A 19463-nucleotide genomic window follows, 5' to 3' on the forward strand; every position below is an offset into this window, starting at 1 on the left:
TAAAATTAACAGCTTTCCCTTACTATATTTGTACCGTAAGGATATATATGTGTATATTTGTACACAAATCTGTGTATCACACATCGATTGCCCTATGGATAAAACTATTTTTAAAAAATTTGAGACAGAGGAGGGAAGTTCCTCTCAGTGTTGAAGTGTATAGGTATCGATACTGATCTGGCTGGCTGGCAAGTAGCAGAGATCCTAGACAGCTCTTTCCACACTGAACTCCACTCTGATATAGGAGAGCATCCTACTAGGAAAATTTTATTACTGGACATTACTCTTACCTTCTGTATTCTATTTTGTGCTATATTTTTAAATGATAATAATGCAAAAATCAACGTCAGGTCTCCATGAGAAAGAGCCAGTAATTTTTCTTTCAATTTTAGAATCATCCATTCGGTTCTGTGGAACATAAAATTTCTGCTTTTCTCATGTAAGATTTCACTTTAGAGCAAAGACTTAACCATTTTGGTATTTAAAAACAACAGAACATAATCAGATTACTGAGAGTTAGGAAGTGCTTTCACATCCCATACTTTACATGCATTTTTAATAATCATTTGTTATTACTGTTCAGTAATATGGAAATCCATATTATTGTTAATATTGCACAAATTCACAGCTAATCACATTATAGTGCCAAAGGAACAATTATAGTATGTGAATGTGTATAAAGATTAATATACATATCCTAATAAATCTCAGCTGACCCATTAATGTGTAATGGGCCCAAAGGAGGCCTCATATCCTTACTATATAAATGGCACATTTCTTTCCCCCTCCACTCCTCTCCTCATTTTGTTTTATATGTACAAACTGCCATAAAAAGGCAAATTAAGCCATAGAAAAACATTCTCAAACATCAAGAGGCTAATCAAAAGCACAAACCACTTTCTTTTCTTATTATACTACAAGAATCACGTTAATATTTGACATGCAAGTACAATGAGCTTTTTTGCTTTTTCTTACTTCCCCTTTGGAGAATAAGGCTTCTGACGTGGTGGACAGGCATACGTTTTAGATGCGCTCTACAACTTAAAGCTATTACAGGGGGGTTAAAGTAGGAACTTTCAGTTTTAATTGTAATTTATAGTGCCTATTTCTCAGTCTACGGCACACCTTCAGCTGTTTCAATTAAATCTTTTTTAGTTTAAAATGAAAGAAAAAAGAGACAAATGATCCTTTTTGTTATGTAATATATGCTTTACAATATTGCTACATAGTGACAATTCCTTGTCCTCCTGTCACATCCTGTCCCTTAGACCATGCTGCAGAAAAGCAATTTTCTGCCTCAAAAGCACTCTATTTTTTAAAAGTTTGTCTCTGGGCAATTTTCAGGTCTACTAGACCTGCACAACTGTATACAGATGAGAAAAACCCAAAATAGGGCAATTTATTTGATTCCTCCTCTTCAAAACATTTAGCTGAGATTGCATATCCAACAGAGAAAGCCCAACAAGAATATTCAGAGATGACCTGCAGTGACACACATCTTTTTTTTCAAGAAAATTTGCATTAAACATCTTCTCCAGACTCCTCAGATAGTCTAGATTTGCCTTTTGTTTAATATGACCTTTAACACAAATACCTCCCAGGATATTAACAGTTAATTTCCTTTTTAAAAGTGCTTGTAAGAACCAGTCAGTTAAATAAAACACTTAAGGAGTCTTTCAAAGGAAGAATAGTGGTTGTTTTTTTTTTGGGTTGGGGTTGTGTTGTGGTTTAACCCAGCTGGCAGCTAAACACCACACAGCCGTTCGCTCACCCTCCCCCCTCCCTCTCTGGGATGGGGGAGAGAAACGGGAAAGTGAAGCCGGTGAGTTGAGATACAGTTTATTAAGACAGGAATATAATAATAACAATAATAATAGTGATAGTGATAATGATAATAGTATTAATAATAATAATGTGTAAGAAAACAAGTGATGCACAATGCAATTGCTCACCACCCGCTGACCGATGCCCAGCCTATCCCCGAGCAGCCGGCCCCCCACCCCGGCCAGCCACCCCTATATATTGTTTAGCATGACGTCAGATGGTATGGAATACCCCTTTGGCCAGCTTGGGTCAGCTGTCCTGGGTCTGTCCCCTCCCAGCTCCTGCTGCACCCCCAGCCTGCTCGCTGGCAGGACAGAGCGAGAAGCCGAAAAGTCCTTGGCCTGGTGTAAACACTGCTCTGCAACAATTAAAACATCAGCATGTTATCAGCGCTCTTCTCATCCTAATCCAAAACATAGCACCCTACCAGCTACTATGAGGGAAAATTAACTCTGTCCTAACTGGAACCAGGACAGGTTGGTTGTCTTTTTTTTTTTTTTTTTTTTTTTTTTTTTTTTTTTTTGAGATGTGCATTCATTTGAATCACTTTCTTTCTTGTTAGAAGCAAAGAACCACTTGGATGGGAAAATAAATTCTCCCAGTGTTCAGCTCCTGGTAACTTAGCATTTATCAATGCCTGAAGCTAGTTTGTCCTCAGTATTCTCCCGGTACACTTCTGCCCTAACACAGTAAGGGCATTTCACAACGGAGCAAAGGCCTCCCCTTTATAACCATCCACATTTTGAAAATGATTTTACCTGCAATGGAACTCTTTCCGGAATTAAGATCGCTTCAGGCTTTGGACCTCAATTTGCTACAAATATAACATTCAGTAAAGTATCATATGATTTAATAAAAATAAATAAATCACTTCATGCTATTTTTGAAAGTTCTCAAGCAACGAGGTGAATTTTAAAAACTGAAAACAAATAAATCATAGACTCTTCAATGTCTAAAATAATTTTCAAATTGGCTATATGCACTTATGAAAATTGTAAACCAGACTGATAGCTAGTTTAGCCCTGAAGATCTGTTTTATTTTTCCATTCCTGTTTTTCTCAATTGAAAGCTAAGTATGTTTAGCTTCAGAATTTCATGCTAGTATGCATATAAATTAAATTGTGACAAAAATCACTACTAACATTGACACCAGAATATAGTAAGACATAAAATATATTTATAGCCATACACACTTCTGATTAGGAGGTCAGGCCACACCAGCTAAAACTTTATTTTTTTTCCCTGATGCAATAAGTACCTTTAGAACAAATGCCTTTTGCATTTTTCTCTGACTGACATGTGAACTGGAAAGGGAAATGTCTTCTTTTATTTTTTTTAAAAAAAAAAAAGTGTATGAATATATGATCCTCCAGTTCAGCAGTGTATTTGCTGGATTAGCATAATTCACTCAATTAACCTTTGTGCCAAAAACGCTACCATGCTGCCAGAGGAGCACCTAAAAGATCATGCACTTGGCCCTGAATTTGGCTCCTGTTGTGTCTGTCTGAATTTGCCTTTTATACTGGCCCACAAAGTCAGAACATACACACACAAACTCAGGCTGAGATAAGCCAAATCCAAAACCAGGATAATGGAGAATTCGACTTGAAGACAAATCAGATTTTCAGATAACGCTTAAATTCATGCTTTAAGTTAGCGCTGAAGTACTTTGTTGGCATATACTGCTTTGGACATGCAAGGGAAAAAGACCTTTATGATTTAGCCCATTATGGCTGCAAGAGCTACCATTCCTACAGTCAATTCCTAGAGCTGGAGTTGGAAAATCTGATAAGGAACACTTCAACTGACACAAGAGATGGATAAAACTACATACCGTGTGAACTTTGAAAGTGGATGAAGTGGGACAGTAAAAGAAGAATATAATTCTTTTAAGCTATCTTCAACTCTCATGTCTGCTTTAGACTGCTAGAACATTTAGTTGTGCAAGAAACTTATTAATGTACCCCTCTATCATCTTGCTGGCTGGCAAACCTTCAGTTCGGTATCTGGTTGCTGTCAACTGGTCACAGCTCACTGACGATTCAAAAGTGTTAAGTGAAGACTGATGCTCTATTCGTTTTGTTTTAACAGGAACGCAGTGACTATGTCAATCAGAAGTTGCCAGGAATAAAAGCAGCAAACTGGTAATGAGAAAATACACTTGCCCCTAAATTCCTCCTTTTCAGACAATTATTGTGTTCCATTTGTTTGTATATTTGCTCTGTTTCAGTAAGGTTTACTTGACTATGGAAGGTTTTACATTCAACATCAAGATAACATCATTTCAGCCAAGGAATCACAAGAGTTACTTCAAAGCAAAACCGACTATTGCCAGTGCTCTTTGATTAAATGCATGTTGTTTCTTTAAGTCTTTAATAACCAAGATTCTGGAACACCTTTTAATCATGCCTTTGCAAAGCAACCATAGAAAAGCATAAACAGAAAAGCTGTACACCTGACAGAATGAGCACTGAAAAAGAAATGCTGTCACTGGATTCAAGTGTAACAAAGTATAATGTATAAAGGATATATAAAGTATAAAGGATATATATATATATATGTATATGTATGTATATATATATATATATATATTCTACCAGCTGAAACTCTTAAAAAGGTAATTTTGGAAAGCATATATGATTTGACAGGTTTGTAACAGTAAGATACAAAACCAAGTAAATTCTATTTCATGTATATTTTCAGTAACTTTTGTCAAGTCAAATATTGTATGTTTGTAAGAAAACAAGATCTTAAGCTGAAACATGATTTTTCAATGAATATTCAGTAAACAGTGCTGGAGTAGCCCTTAAGGCTGGGAATGGGATCCCTCTCTTCTCTGCAGAGACTACACAGACTACAAGACCACAATTGTGTTTCTTCTGCCCCTTCCATTTCCTTGCATTTTATAAGGTTTCTCAGTGCTATTGAGGAATAGAGAAGGAGACTTCTGTGCAACTGATGTCTAGATTGTGTGTCTAGATGGAGCTCATTCAGAAGCTTCCCCGGAATCCTCATTATGGAAAAGCCTACGCATACAGTCAGAGACAGACAGACTGACACAGCAAGGCTGGAAACTGAACATTTCGAGCAGTCTGTGAGCTGCAGCTTAAACTTAGATGTGAATATGGGCACCCTTACCTTCGTGACCATTCTCGCAGTTACTCTGCTTCTATTTAGCTCCAACTCCTACTCTGACAAAGATGCCTCCTTGTAGCCCAAGAACGTAACACTTACAGAATCTCTCTTTTCCCCACATTTTCTACTGACTAGTAGGCCTGACTCCGGACTCAATATATCTTATGTTCAAATGCACCACTTGGTTCACAACCCAAAACACAGAATTGGGTGCAACTCCAAACAGCAGATGTTTGAAAGCAATTGAAACAATGCCACTCTGTGATACTCATACAGAAGTCCCTTTGTACAGTCACCATAAAATCTAAAAATTCAGTTTATGTGCATAAAAGCAAAAGCAGAAACTGAAAAAAGAAAAAATAAAAAGCAGAAAACAAAATCATTTTCAGAAATAACCTTTCCTTTCTTCTCTTGCAATAAGGTATTTGAAAAACAATAAAATACTTTATTTCAACTTAGCTGCATAACTGTAGAAAAGTACCAAAGAATAAGAATAACAACGAATATGTTAGTATAGCAACAGTTGTTAAAGAACAAGAATATGTTAGTAACATGTTAGTAACAAGAATATGCATAATGACTTTGACCTGGATGTTTGAATAGGAGACAAGATAGTTCCTCACCTACTTGAAAGTGGTGCCACATGATCAGCCAGTGGTTTCTAAATGTTGTCACTCAAAATGTTTTTGGCACCTCCTCAGAGCCCTCTCATTTACTGCCTCTGCACAACCACTTTCCACACCTGGTCCTAGTTTGTCCCACTGCTTTACATAGGAAGTAGTACAATCATTCTCATGGTAAAATTTTTCTTGTATCCAACAAATAATCCTATCAAAACGCTTGAAGATGAAAAAATTTCTTTCACGATTTCCACATGTAAATCTCATTTTCCCCCCATTTTTGTTTGCAATGTGCTAGAAGTAATTTTAATGTCACATTTACCTGACAAATTGCTGGTATGTGTTATTCAAGAATTTAATAGCAATTTTGTGATTTTTATATCAATATTTTGATAACTCAGAATTTATGAATTTGAGCTCTGAATATTTTATGTAACAATCACTGACTGGTATTCCATATTCTTATTCGTTACTTAGACTTATTCATGAGCAGTTTGGATGATTTAGCTAAACAATCACTGTAAAATCTCAAGCCACCATCAGTAATTCACTCCCATACATTTTCTAAGTTAAAAATCTTAAAAAGGTAGGAGGGGGAAAGGGAGGTGTTGATTTATCTGCTATTTGAACAAACAAAAGTTCAAATAAGGAGTTAAGAGTCATAAGTACAGTTCATCAAAATTTGCTTTTTAACTAAGAGAAACATTAGTGGAAAAATTCTTTATCGTGTTGTCTCTTACTCCCAATGGGAGCACATGCAACCCAGCTACCTGTTAGATCTTTTTTAATGCCTGCACATTTCAGTCTCATCCAAGTCTGAAATCCCAGTCTGTATGTATGTTCTATCTCTACCCGTACTCAGTAATTTTTCAGCTGGGTGATTGTCAAATGTTAACTAAATCAGTAAAGGGAAGTCTTAAAGATAATTAGGACCCTACAAGTTTCAGGGATGGAGATCCAAATTAACAACCCGAGGGAGCCGAGTTTAGGCAGAATTCAGGCACTCTGACAGGAGCAGGCTGGCCTGCTCAGCATTCTTGGAGCTGCACATGAAGCACAGCTCTTTTGTCTCTCAGCCAAAGAGGGCAATAGGAGACAAGACGAATAGGGAAATTGGGGTTGCAGTTGAAATTGGTGACCTTACAGTACAAAGAAAACAAAATTTCCCCAGGAAATCTGGCTTTATTAGTTCTAGCTCCTGAAGCATCATGTTTCTGCAGGTTGGCAGTTTGCGTGACTTTATTTAAAAAACAAGAGTGTTATGATTCCATTTCAATCAAATTTCTACAAGGTTAGAAAGGCACAAGAAAATGAAATAAAAATGAAGAAAACCCCTACAGATAAAAAGAGAAACATATGTTCTTTTATAACAGTGTTGTTCTCCCCTTTACTTACGTGAAAATAACACTATTTAAGACTAATGGTAGTTTATACTTCTGGAAGTTAATGCAGTGTGCACAATCAATCGATATCTGAACCAGGCTGCAAGGAAGTGTCCTCATTAAGCCTTCATTTGTAGTTCAGAGATACAGGCTTCAAAGGGGTAAACTTGCCTTTTAAGCTTTCAGTGTTAGAGCTTACACTGGATTTTTCACCAACCTCCTGAATAAACAGTTACTTTTTTTTTTTATTTTATTTTTTTTTTAAAGTTAAATAACCAGATGTGGATTAATCCCATTACGACACAATAGGGTAAAGCCAAGAATCCCACCTTCTTAACATAAATTATAGTATGAAATTATTACTCTTATTATAGTAAGAATTATAAACAATTATGTAATATTTAATAAAGTTATTTCTCACTCTTTACCCCTCTCAATTTCCTTGAAGAAAGCCCCCTTACTCTTTCTAAAATGTTAAACTTGAACAAAATACCAAGTATGTGGAAAAGGCAAGGGAAGCATCACGCTACTGAATATAGAACCATCTGGCAGATCACACTTGAATGCATGGTTGTTTCAAAGAGAAATTAAAACAGGAAAACATGGTACCAGAATTTATTGGCAAGTTCTGGCACTTCTTTCTAATGCCGGATGCAGCCAAAAGTAAAAAAGCCACCGTTTTCTGATCTACCAGGAATGTAACATCCTAGCCTCTACAAAGCTGCTTCACTCCCTTAGGATGGATGAAGCAGTTGCTGTGGTCCTAACAGAACTTATGATCATCTAGTTACCTATTATTAGTATACCAGTTGTTCTCATAAGACTTCCAAAAATGTCATTATAATTTAAAATAATGAGTTGTGATCTGTATGCTTATACTTGGAATCTTGCATGGAAAACAAGAAATGCTGAGCCTTTAACTGTTGGTCTGTATATAGGTCTGTTTTATTCCTTTTTAAGGAAAGCAGCTACACGTGCTAAATATCACACTATGATCAAAGTGCAGGCTATTCCTTTCAGCTACTGTAAAACTATGCAACACTAACAGTAATCTGACAGACAACTTTAGAATAGAAGTACAATTAAAGAAGTCTTTTCTCAGAAGTTGTATGCTCTGAAAATCTCCCCTCCCCTCGTGTTTTAAATGATGTGCAAACTTACCACCATACATCATTGAACTAGAAGTTGTAGAATGTGGTTATAATTAGCACAATATTACTAGATAAAGAGCTGTAAAAAATTTATGTATTCAATTACAATATTTATTTATTCCTTCATTTTCTGAAATCATTACTGCAACGATCTCTGACCCAGACGAAGACTTAAATCTTTAACCTTAACATGACACTGATTTATCTGTGTACTCAAATGCTAACCCCAAAATATGTAACAAAGGGAGAGAAGGGAAGGAAGGGAAGAAGCACGTTGATAAAGCACAGCCATTTATGCAATTCTGATGATTTTTTGCCCTCTTTCTTCTCTTCTCCATACTGTCCCTGACAACTAAAAGCCAATGAAAGCAGTGACAATCCTAATGCATAGCTGAGGAACTTACCATGCTACTACTCCTCATTCGTTACACAAGATATACATACACTACATATACCAGCCTTTCCTTTTGCTGGAAATGTTCCTTTGATGAAAAGGCATTATTTTGTTAGGCTGATGCCATGATAACTTTCCTATTAATACTTCTTTTGAAGTTTCTCAGATCTTTTTAATTGACATACTTCAAGTACACATGTGGTTAAGAAAAAAAATAAAAAAAATCAAACATTACTTATCATATAGTCATAAATGATACATCACAGTTGTCTGGCTGTAGTCTGAATAGGAGATAATTGCAATAATGTAGATAATACTGAATGGCAGTTGGCTAAATGACTCCTTTATGGCAATGTCTGTAGATTAAATATGTGTAATCCTTCAGAAAATTCCTGCCTTAGATCCTGTGTGTATTTACAGCTTCTGAACTGTTCCAAGCCAGGTAAAGTATTTTTTGTATCTGAGTATATACCTTGTTGTGTTTTGTATTACAGTACTGTAAATATTCCTTACCCATGTGTGGCTCTTTCACTATCTACACATCTGTTTGCAACACTGAAAACCTCTTTAGGCATACTGGATGTCTTGAGCAGGATAAATCAACTGAGACAGCCTCAAATGACCTGAGAACTTTCTGAGTACTAAACTATGTAATTTAGATAGCCTTACGGAACTATTCCAGTTACCACAGCTTTCCTGGACTGCCCTGTGGGTATCAGAATTTCTGCAGTGCTGTGATTTCACTCTAGGCATGCTTCCCAAACCAGAAGGGTTCCAGAAAGCAGCCTCTGGCAATCTTCCTTAATTCCTCCACTTGGGAAAGTCTCATCTTGCCAGATTTGGGGCATTATGATAAATTTATACCATTCCAGACAATTTAGCCAACAAAAAGCAACAGGAAGAGATGAGAGATTTTTATTTTGCTGTCAGGAAGTATCTCTCTCTTAGAAACGGTACTGTTAAGAAATCTTTTCTACCGTTTTAGTAGGTAACACATGCTAGCATCCTACAAATGCTCATATGTCTAGAGAAATACAAGTTGTTAAATACCTTACGTTATTATTAAACAGAAAAAAGAAAAAAAAAAACACCACCAAACCACCTACATATGCCTTTTTTTTTTTTTTCCTTATACTTCGAAAAAATGGAAAACACTTAGGTCAACACAGCTTTTTGAAACAAGTTTCTTTGCACCAAGCAACTGCTTTCCCCATGTGGTCACTCACCAATATTTATAAGGGAAGGTCACTTTGAATGCCACCAGCAGATGAAAAAACAGGAGGGAAGCAGGGTTTTTGTGTCTTCACTGAGCTGGCTGATTCTGCCAAAGTGATAGCCGACATTGACATTACACAAGGGAAAGGTTGTCGTAGTCTCACAGTCCCAGCTCTGCTGCAGAAACAAAACCAGAAAGAAAAACATATGTGTAGACTTTTCAAATAAAAGTAATGCCAAAACATTAAAACTCTGATCTCTGGAATATAAATAAGGCTTTAATCTTGGCTTTGAAACAGTTATCACAAATCTACTTTAAAAACAAGATTTAAAAAGACCCCTAAGAAATTGAATATCCTTCTGTAAAATTAATCAATCACTTTGAGGGTTTAGTGGAAGGAAATGGCCGTAAACATCTTATGTACTCAGCTGGTGGTAGAAGGCAGACAGAAATGACAATTCTGTTAAAAACAGGGAAAAGCTGAGATTTGAAGTGAAGATTGTATGCAGAGTATGTGGCGGGAAATGACAGGGAATTTTATCGGTGCACGTGGCCTAAGGAAAACTTAAGGGAAAGGTGAAGGATTAATGAGGGATTCCTATTTATTTATTTATTTATTATATTTTTCTAGCATCTGTGTGAATTATTACCTATACACCTGATACGTCCTAAAAGAAAAAACTGTGATGAATAAATAAACAGCTCTAGAAATCTTCAATAGGGTCCTTTACCTTGCAGGGAATATTATCATTGGCTTTTGATACAATTTCTGCTGCAGGGAAAGACTTTCAAAGCTCAGAATGCTGAAGTATTGCCAGGCGCTCAAAGACCCCCTGCTGTGCGCGTCAAACTAAGAAATCTCTCTGAACTTGTCGAATTAAAAGTCATCTCTCTCTCTCTGCAACCCCTGCATGAGCTGGGAAGCTCTGTCCTCATTTTTTTAGGCCTTCCACGATAAACAAATGGAGCCTGGAGCATCTTTATTCTTTTCAGGCACATAATTAAAATTCTTTAAAAAATATAATTGAAGGCAATGAATTTCAAAAGGAGGTTCTAGTTAACAACGAGGCTAGAACAGTTTGAGGAGACCATATTGCTTTACCATTCAATTGTGTTTCAAAGGTAGAAGCAAAACAGCTTGTTAAGATTCTGGGTAAGTGTCTTTTATTTATTTATTTTGTTTGTACATCAAGAGGTTGCTCCAAACTTAAACATCTCAGCAGGATTTATGCTTTCTGGAATGTCATAAAACTTAATTACTGAAACAGCAAAGAGGAGTATACTATTAAAATATGAACAAAGAAAAAAGTATTCATGGTTTCTTAAAATCATTATTTATATATCCCCTAAAAAATTAAAGAATGTATTTATTGAAGAATTTGTATTTTCTTGGCAAGACTCCTTCATTCATCCAAACCACTGTAAATATTCACAACCTTGCAAGTTTATGAATCTGATAATGCATAAAACACTAATTTTCTGTGATCATTATTGCTGTGAAACATTGCAATGATTACTTCTACTAGGTATTTTTGAGGTTGTCTAGAAAACAGTAAGTACTGCTAGAATGAAATTTCAAATTAATAAAAAAAGGAATGGAAAAACACCTCTCTGGATTTGGATACCAGGAATTACTGCACAACATTAACTAAAAGGTAGTACAAGACAAGACTGTTTCAGAAGGTCATCTCTAAAGTCACTGCCTACAGAGTTTAAAATCTAAACCCAATGCTACTCAATATCTCTTTTAGGGTGACTTAGCATCCCTCTGTGCAGAAAGAATAAAAGGTTCATTTCACCTGTTCTTTTTTGTTTGTGTTTGTTTTATATTTCCATACTGTGTTTTAAAGTGGTATTTCTGGCTATAAATGACCACTGGAGATGTATTATTTTTAGGGATTTTCCCTAGAGAGACTGAAGATTGAGATCTTTTAAGGAAAACTACAATTATTTTAGCATTAAACCCAGAAAGGACCGCATAGCAAAGCAGCACCATTTCCATGACTTCTGAGCAGCACTCTACTTCTCCTAGTTAGGGTGCCTCTGGGAGAGGTGAGACAGCACACCTGCTTTTTCACCCCTGGAGGCATGGGCGGGGGGGAAGTAGGAGGCAGATGGGTCAGCGCCACACATATTCTGTGGGGTCAAGAATTGTTCTGACTGGCAGAAAGGTGCAAACAGGACCCAGGAAGCTCCACAGCGAGAGGCAATACCACTGGAGATCTAGTAGGAGCAAATGGTGGTTTTATCTATGCTACCCAACAATAGCTCTGAAACAGTAAATTTTTCATCCACACTATTTAAGTAATTTATTTCCTAGGGTCTCTCTCTCTCTCTCTCTCTCTCTGTTTGTTGTTGTTTTTGAGGAAAATCTGATACAGCATAGGGAATAGCCCATTCCAGGACCACACTGAAAAGGCAGTACAGAGTGCACCAACAGCGCTCCAAGTTTGTACACCAAGTTTGGTCTTTATTTTCTGCAGTTGTCTAGCATTATCTCGGCAGGCTTTAGATGCTCAGATTCACATGTGACTTCACACCACACCTAGAATATGCAACATACAGCTGCACGCACATAGTACTTTCATAGACCGCACAGAGCCTACCCATTATGCTCTGAACTGGACAAAATATGCAACCAGTAACGATCATATCTCAGATCCAGCTAGAAACCACCTTGGCACATGCTGCGCAGCACGACCAAAGGCTACGTCACATGCTCCTACCGGTGAGCTGTCTACCAAGGTGCAGACTGCTCCTACAAACAGCCAAAAATTAAGGCAGTCCCCACTCTGCCTTTTTTCATCCCAGTATCACTACCGGGAGAAAAAAGTGAACAACCTGGCCTTCCCTTTAGACATGCTAAAGGGGATTTATGAAAGCATAACTATCAGTTCTAATTGTGTAACTATCTCAATTGCCATGAAAGCAACAAAAAGCATAGGCATAATTTACAACAGAACAAAAACATAAATCAGAAAAAAATCAACAAAAAACATAAAGCAAACATACACAAATGAGTATCTTCAAGCTAATTTTTACTACAAAACTGAATTAATGAAAGTACTGTGATTATAAATAGACTGTAGAGATAGCCAAAGAGATTATAAAAATAATTTGTTCTCTTTAGAATGTGAGGGACACTAGACAAAAAGCACGATAACAAAGAGACTGCATCTGATGTTTTAAGAAAAAAATACTGTGGCTCAGCATGAGTATTTAGTATCTGTTTGCAGAACGAGTAAAGGTTTCTTTAAGTTCACTGAGCACTCACTGTAAAGTTTAGGGAAGATCAGTAGCTTAGACAAAAGAGGCTAGTGAAATATGATCCACATCTATGAACAAAACTGATCAAAGTCTACGTGGCTGCCAGAGTGTCTTCAGTTTATTCCACTGCCATACACATATTACTTGATTGAAAAGTGTGGAGATATAAAGCACCCAGGTTTCTCTCTACTGTCACTGGGCCTGAAATTCTCATTTGTTATGTCTGACTTCCCTTATTGATTTCTTTTTCCTAAGCATCAGTAACTGAAGTCATTTTTTTTTCATGTTTGGGAACACATTTACATCAGAATAAATTCTTAGTAATTCTCTTCTCCCCTCCATGCTCAGATTATTATTTTAAAAGCTGCAATAACTGAAAATTATCTGTATTATTCAAAATTATCCAGTTTATATGTTAATATCGTGACAGTCACGTTACACAGTCATGTGCATGTCATACACTCATACATATCTTGAGGATCTCAGACACTTTCCTTAGTACATGGAGAAAAGAAATAATCTCTTTTCATACCACTGTCACATAAGAGGTTAACATGAATAATTTCATAGAACAATTCCTTTAAAAAACATTCTCTGCTTATAAACATCTACCTATTATACAACATGAAACTAGTATATAACTCAGGTCAAAAAAAAATATATATATATATTTATAGCAGAAGCCTCAAAGATACAGTTTTGATCCAGTAGTTCAGAGTACTGTAGATAAAACTGTTGACAGGTGTTACCTTGATAATTTGACATAAAGTACTGCTATTTCAGAAGATGGCAGAAGAGGGAGTAAGTGAATGTAAACCCAGATTACATGCTCAAACCGAAGTACAAGAGCAAGGCAATGCAGAGTATTTCAGCAGTTCTTCATCCTTTCCAGAAGAGCCTGGATTTCTCTTTGCTATACTGTACACAGTCAGAATATATCAGAATTTTAGATTTTTACAGACTGGAATGCTCCTCTTTAATATTCATGTGCCTTGATTGCATAGATTAATACTTATTCATGTGCTTTCCACTGTGCTCTTAGATCATATATTCTGTAATTACAACAAAAAATAACTTACATATTAGATTTACTGTAGAGAGAAAACAGAACCAATGAGGCACAGAGGGAGGAACTCTTTAGTGAGGTTTGCTATGTGACAAGCTGTATAGACAGAATTAAAAATATTAAGTGGATGCTTAACCTCATTAACAGGTTCAGTCTCTCACATTAGTACCGACTTTAGTGTTTCATGTGAGGTAGTTATCAAAAAATAGCTCAAAAAAAGTTCCAAGAACTATTTCATGCTGCTTTTGGCCCCCCCACCCCCATGGCTCTAGGCAATACGGCCCCCTCCCTAGAAATACTGAATATTAAAAATTATCTCAGGTGCTTGAAAATTTCACTTACCATATATTTTGGCTGAGATATTAACAGATGGTTATGAGAAAAATAAATAATCAGTAAAATAGACACGTCTGGTTCAATTTGAATGCTATTATGCTAATAATAATTATGCTAAATCCAGCTATTAGGCCCAAGGTTCTAGAACTAAGTTCAGAGCAGGAAAGGAAAAAAACTACTTCTTTTCTAGTAATTGTCCTTATATCGATATTGCAGTTACTAATACCATGAACTAAAACTGAATGAAATCTTTCTGATGATCTTTTTAGAGGACCTATTAAGCTAGTACAGCATCATAAGCAGGTACATATGAGAGACTCCAGCAAACCTGATCCCTTCTCTCCGCATAAGCAAAGAAAGGAATTGCTAACACTTGGCAGAAAAATATAAACCTATGCCAACAGGACTCATTCCCATATCCTAATGTACTGGCTGCTTTCACTGGGTTGCTATTCTTCCATGAATATCCCTTCCCTAACACCTGAGTAGGGGCCATGTGGTCCCTAGTTCCTCCTATTAAGTTTCCCTGCTCCAGATTTTGCTAAAATCCATGTATCAAGTCTCATTCTGTGCTCTTCCTGAAAACTAACAGCTGTCAGACCCTTAAAGAGCTTCGACAACAACTAACATTTCTGCTCAAGCAAAAGCACTCTGTATCACTTCGGTGATGTGAACGGTGCTGTTTGGATATGAAAGCAGAGAAGCCTGACAGGTAAGTCTCTGCTTCATTTGTCATTTGCAAGAGAAGGAAACCCACTTTACTAACAAGCTGTTTTCCGTTCTTAATAATGTTTGATGCTGTGGTTGTTTACTCTATTTAAGATGTTGTAGATCTGATGGGGCATATAACCTTCAAAACAGGTGAAGAAAAACAAAGAGCACGGAACAGCTGTACTGTAGCTAAGTGCTTGCCTGTGGGGTGAGAAGGGACCCACGCCATCCCACCTACCCTCTATTTTCAAGGGTTTGTCTGTACAAAGTCCAGTGAACTCAGGCAGGCATCTTACCTGTTTGAAGTGCACCTGTTTGATAACCAAAGTTCTTAAAATGGTAAAAATCAATTACAGAAGGTTCTCACACACAGAGTCTTTACGCTGCTCTTCATTCTCATTCACAACATAGCAAATGGGAAGACAACTTATGGAGAAGGAATATAGAGATCTATCAAATACATATTTTTGTTTTTCTCTTTAAAATATGTTAACAACCAATGCTGTTCTTAAACAGTGGCATTTTTTCCCCAGATGTATTCTGCTATTTTTCCAGTCAACTTACAAGTTCTTTGAAACAAACTGCATTTGCATCCTCCCCTTAATACTGTTTGGAGTAAACCACTGATAGCACAGAGTATATCTGTCAAACTCTGCTAAAGAACAGAACAGGAACCTGACATGGTTATGACAAGCAAACACTTCATACCAGGAAAGAACCTCATTTTGTTGATTAAGGCACACTGTTAGAATGGTGTGTTATGTCTTCATGTAAATAGGACCACGACAAAAATATTGATTCTGAAATATATTTGCAGACAGAATTAAGCCTGGAGGCAACTTAGAGAAAATGAAACACTTCTTAAAATAATCGCATGTTGCATTGCACTAGTAATATCTGTATTTGAAAAAAAAAATGGCATAAACAATTGTGCTAGAATTGTAAATAGTATTTTTTAATTTGGGTTTAAAATTATGCAACATGCTTATTTTGAATAACTAAAAATGATAGATCATACACTGCTTTTAGTGATGTCCTTTTATTTTAAAGGAGGTCAGTGTAATTTCCAATTTTACAGAAGCTGAATCTCAGTTTCTCCAAATCATTATTTTCAAATATTAGCTGGAGTTACTATACTGTAACTATTCTCATTTCTTAAAATCTGAGGTTCATGGATTTAAGCAAATGCAGGGGGTTTAGAAGCATCCTCATAAACCATATTAATCCAAGAGAATAAACAAAGAAAAAATACCTATGTTTAGAAAATCTTAAAGTTGCTGTAGAATGCATCAATGACATTTATATGCTTCTTGGGTTTAAAGGATGGGAATTTACTATACTAAATATTTTGAACTAATTTACTAGATACACAGGATATATATTGATAATATCTCCTGTGCAACTACGGTTCTTAACATTTATTTCTTTCATCTCAGAGTATATTTCCTTTAACATCAAACCAACATCTTAATAAAGTTCTCAGATCATTTAGTGCACTTTTTTTTTTTTTTTTAACTTCAATTTTAAGCCATTCCTGGTAAGTATATGTAAAGCAGAACAATGTCTTTGTACCTGGTCATTAACAATCTGTAATTACATGATACTGTTTAGGGGCTTGGGATGACAGAAGAGAGCTTACTGTTAATAAGCTTCCTAGACATTACAAATGTTAGACTAGCTGCAGTAGGGACTAACTAGTTAAGGTCACACGTTGAAATTGAGCATGGCACATGATAAATACAGTTTGTCCGGCCAGCTTTTGCTATCACATACGAATATTGTTTTTATCTAAAACACATTAAATAGATTAGCACAATTTTGTGATGCAATGACAGTGCACTTGCAGTTTCACGTAACCATTCTTTTGCCTAATTCATATACTAATGAAGAATTCTCTCACAACTGAAGTGACTTGCAGCATACCAACTGAGGTGTTTTATTCCTGGGTATTTTTCAGTTCTACCATGTCATCTCTAGAGAACGAAAAAAAGATTCAAGGAGACAATACTAAACTGTTTTTCATATCATGTGACTTGCTCTTATTTTCAGTAATTATTACATGTTTGGATAACATTTCCATAACTAGCTCACGTTCACATACTGTAGATATGCTCATTGGTATTATTTTGGCATTCATTTTGTTTTCATTTCAGCTTGTCATTTTGTTTTAGGTATGTACATGCTCAAGTTTATGGCAGTAAGTATATACTGACACTTCATAACTATAACATGCTTGTCATAACTCCACATTGTGCTGTATGTGATAGTTTAGAAAATGAAGATTATACTGTCCTTTAGTCAGAACTCTGCTTGTGAGGACTGGAAAGGTTTCTGGGACCTGTGAGATACAGAGTGGTTGTTCTACAGAGCCTTCTGGACTCAACATGCATTGTACAGGTAGCAGCGAATGTGAGGACTAGCTTCAGAACCTCAGCTGATCTTCCTGTCATACATGCCTTTGGTGTGCATCTTGGTTTTTCATGTTCCATTCTTTGAAAATAATTTTCAGTCTAGACATGGCCTTTATCTATTCCAAGATACTGGAATGTATGAGTGACAATGCCTACTGGCCCGCTGTTTCACTTCAAAGTAATACTGGCCAAAAAGAGTATGTGCTTGACTGTTTTTTATTAATACAATAAAAGATAAGGAATATAACAACATGTCTATTTGTTAGTTTAGTAGTACTCCCAGTTGTGCCTGAAAGCCTACTGAAGACAAAAGGCAACATTTTACCTACTGAGCTGAAGTCACATCTGCATTCACAGCATTCTATGCAAGCAGGACCGTGAACTTTTATTATAGAAATTAAGAATGTGTTTTAATTCTGTGTTGTGTTTACTTTAAAATAATATAACGGGTAAATTTGCTATCTTCCATCTTAATGTTCCGCTTCCATATCACAATCTTGTCAAACACTCGTAGGTTCACACTGCTTAGCAGGAAAGAGAAAGCAGTTCTAAAGAACATCACGAAACCGATTTGACTTGAAATGTAGTAATGAAACCAAAATTCTGTCTAAAACTTCCACTCACTTTACAGGAAAGTATGATAAACTCATGGACAAAATACATAACTCCATATAATAATTGCGGTTTGACTTTGAAACACAGAAAAGGACTTCAGGACCATCAGGTATGCTTACTTGCTTCTATGGAAATTACAGAAATTATAAACCTTTCATGAACTTCCATTTCAAGAGCAATTAGAGACAAATTAGTTTTTTGTTTGTTTTTCTCTAATCGGTTTGACTCCTGCTCCAGGAAGACAGAAGTTTTACAATGTTAGTTCGGTAGTATGAGACTAGTGTAGTGATAACTGCTGAGAGTCATTTCCCTATGAAGGCAAGCCTAGGTAAAGTCAGAACATTGCCCTAATCTGGTGACCATGCAACAGCCACGAAATAGGCACGGTTATACTCAGGAAGCAATGACTGATTTTAAAAAGGATTATCTGAGCTTCAGTATTTCCTCTTTGAGCGTGTTAATAAAATGTGAGGTAGAATTCCAGAGTCCCCAGTCTGCTACATCCCTTGTAGCTCACTATTTTTTTTTTTAAACAGGGCTGCTGATTTTACATTCACAAAAGAATTAAATCTTCCAATAATGTTCATAGTCAAATGTCAGTGTTAATTTTAATTGTTGAGTCTAATCATAAACCATTTAAAATTAACTTTTTATATATATTGTTATGCCTTGCCTAATCTTACAAACATTTCAGATTGTTACTTCTAAAAATAGAAACCTGAAGATAGAGGGTTCTCACTGAAGGTTTAGTGTTGTAATTTCTCATGTTCCACAGCTGCATGGGACTACAAATGCTGCAAGCTAAGGAATCAATATGCTGGTGATACTAGTTTAGATAAACAGATGTTTTTCCAATGACAAAATAATCAGTGAAATGTCCTAATACGTATTAATCTCCAGCTGGGAAAACATGGACCAGTTTGAAAGGGAAAGAGTGTTTACTTAGTGCCATCTCTGTGGGAGTAATTACATGTAGGCTATAAAAGAAATCATAATTAAAAGTACATCTGAAATATCCAATCGAGCCATTTTCAGAGAACAGGTCATTTTATGTAGTATTCCAAATGACTATTTGGAATCGTACACGTAGAATCATTCTTCTGTCACATTCCCTGGCACTTTCTGAAAAACCACAGAGGCCCCATATAAAAGAACAAATGCAAATACATTTCTGTTCTCATCTCTGGGCTACTGTAGATAGTATGAAATATTTATAATTTTTTTTAGTATTTTTTTTGTCATATTTGAAAAAATAATTTGATATGTGTAGCTCAGAAGCCTGGAAGAACAAGTATGAATGATTTCTGACTAGAAACATCCAACACCATTGCTTCA

General features: G+C 36.1%; 1 protein-coding gene across 1 annotated transcript in view; it reads right to left on the bottom strand.

Moving 5' to 3' along the window:
- LOC308194612 (uncharacterized protein) overlaps positions 1 to 19463 on the bottom strand; it is a 975354-nt gene that overhangs the window by 371221 nt on the left and 584670 nt on the right. Inside the window, exon 19 of the mRNA XM_080590727.1 lies at positions 9733 to 9898. The gene's annotated coding sequence lies outside the window, so the exon portion shown is untranslated. The remainder of the gene's footprint in view (positions 1 to 9732; positions 9899 to 19463) is intronic.

This window comes from Anser brachyrhynchus (assembly GCF_964034855.1).
Source record: "Anser brachyrhynchus genome assembly, chromosome: 4".
Taxonomy (NCBI): Eukaryota; Metazoa; Chordata; class Aves; order Anseriformes; family Anatidae; genus Anser; species Anser brachyrhynchus.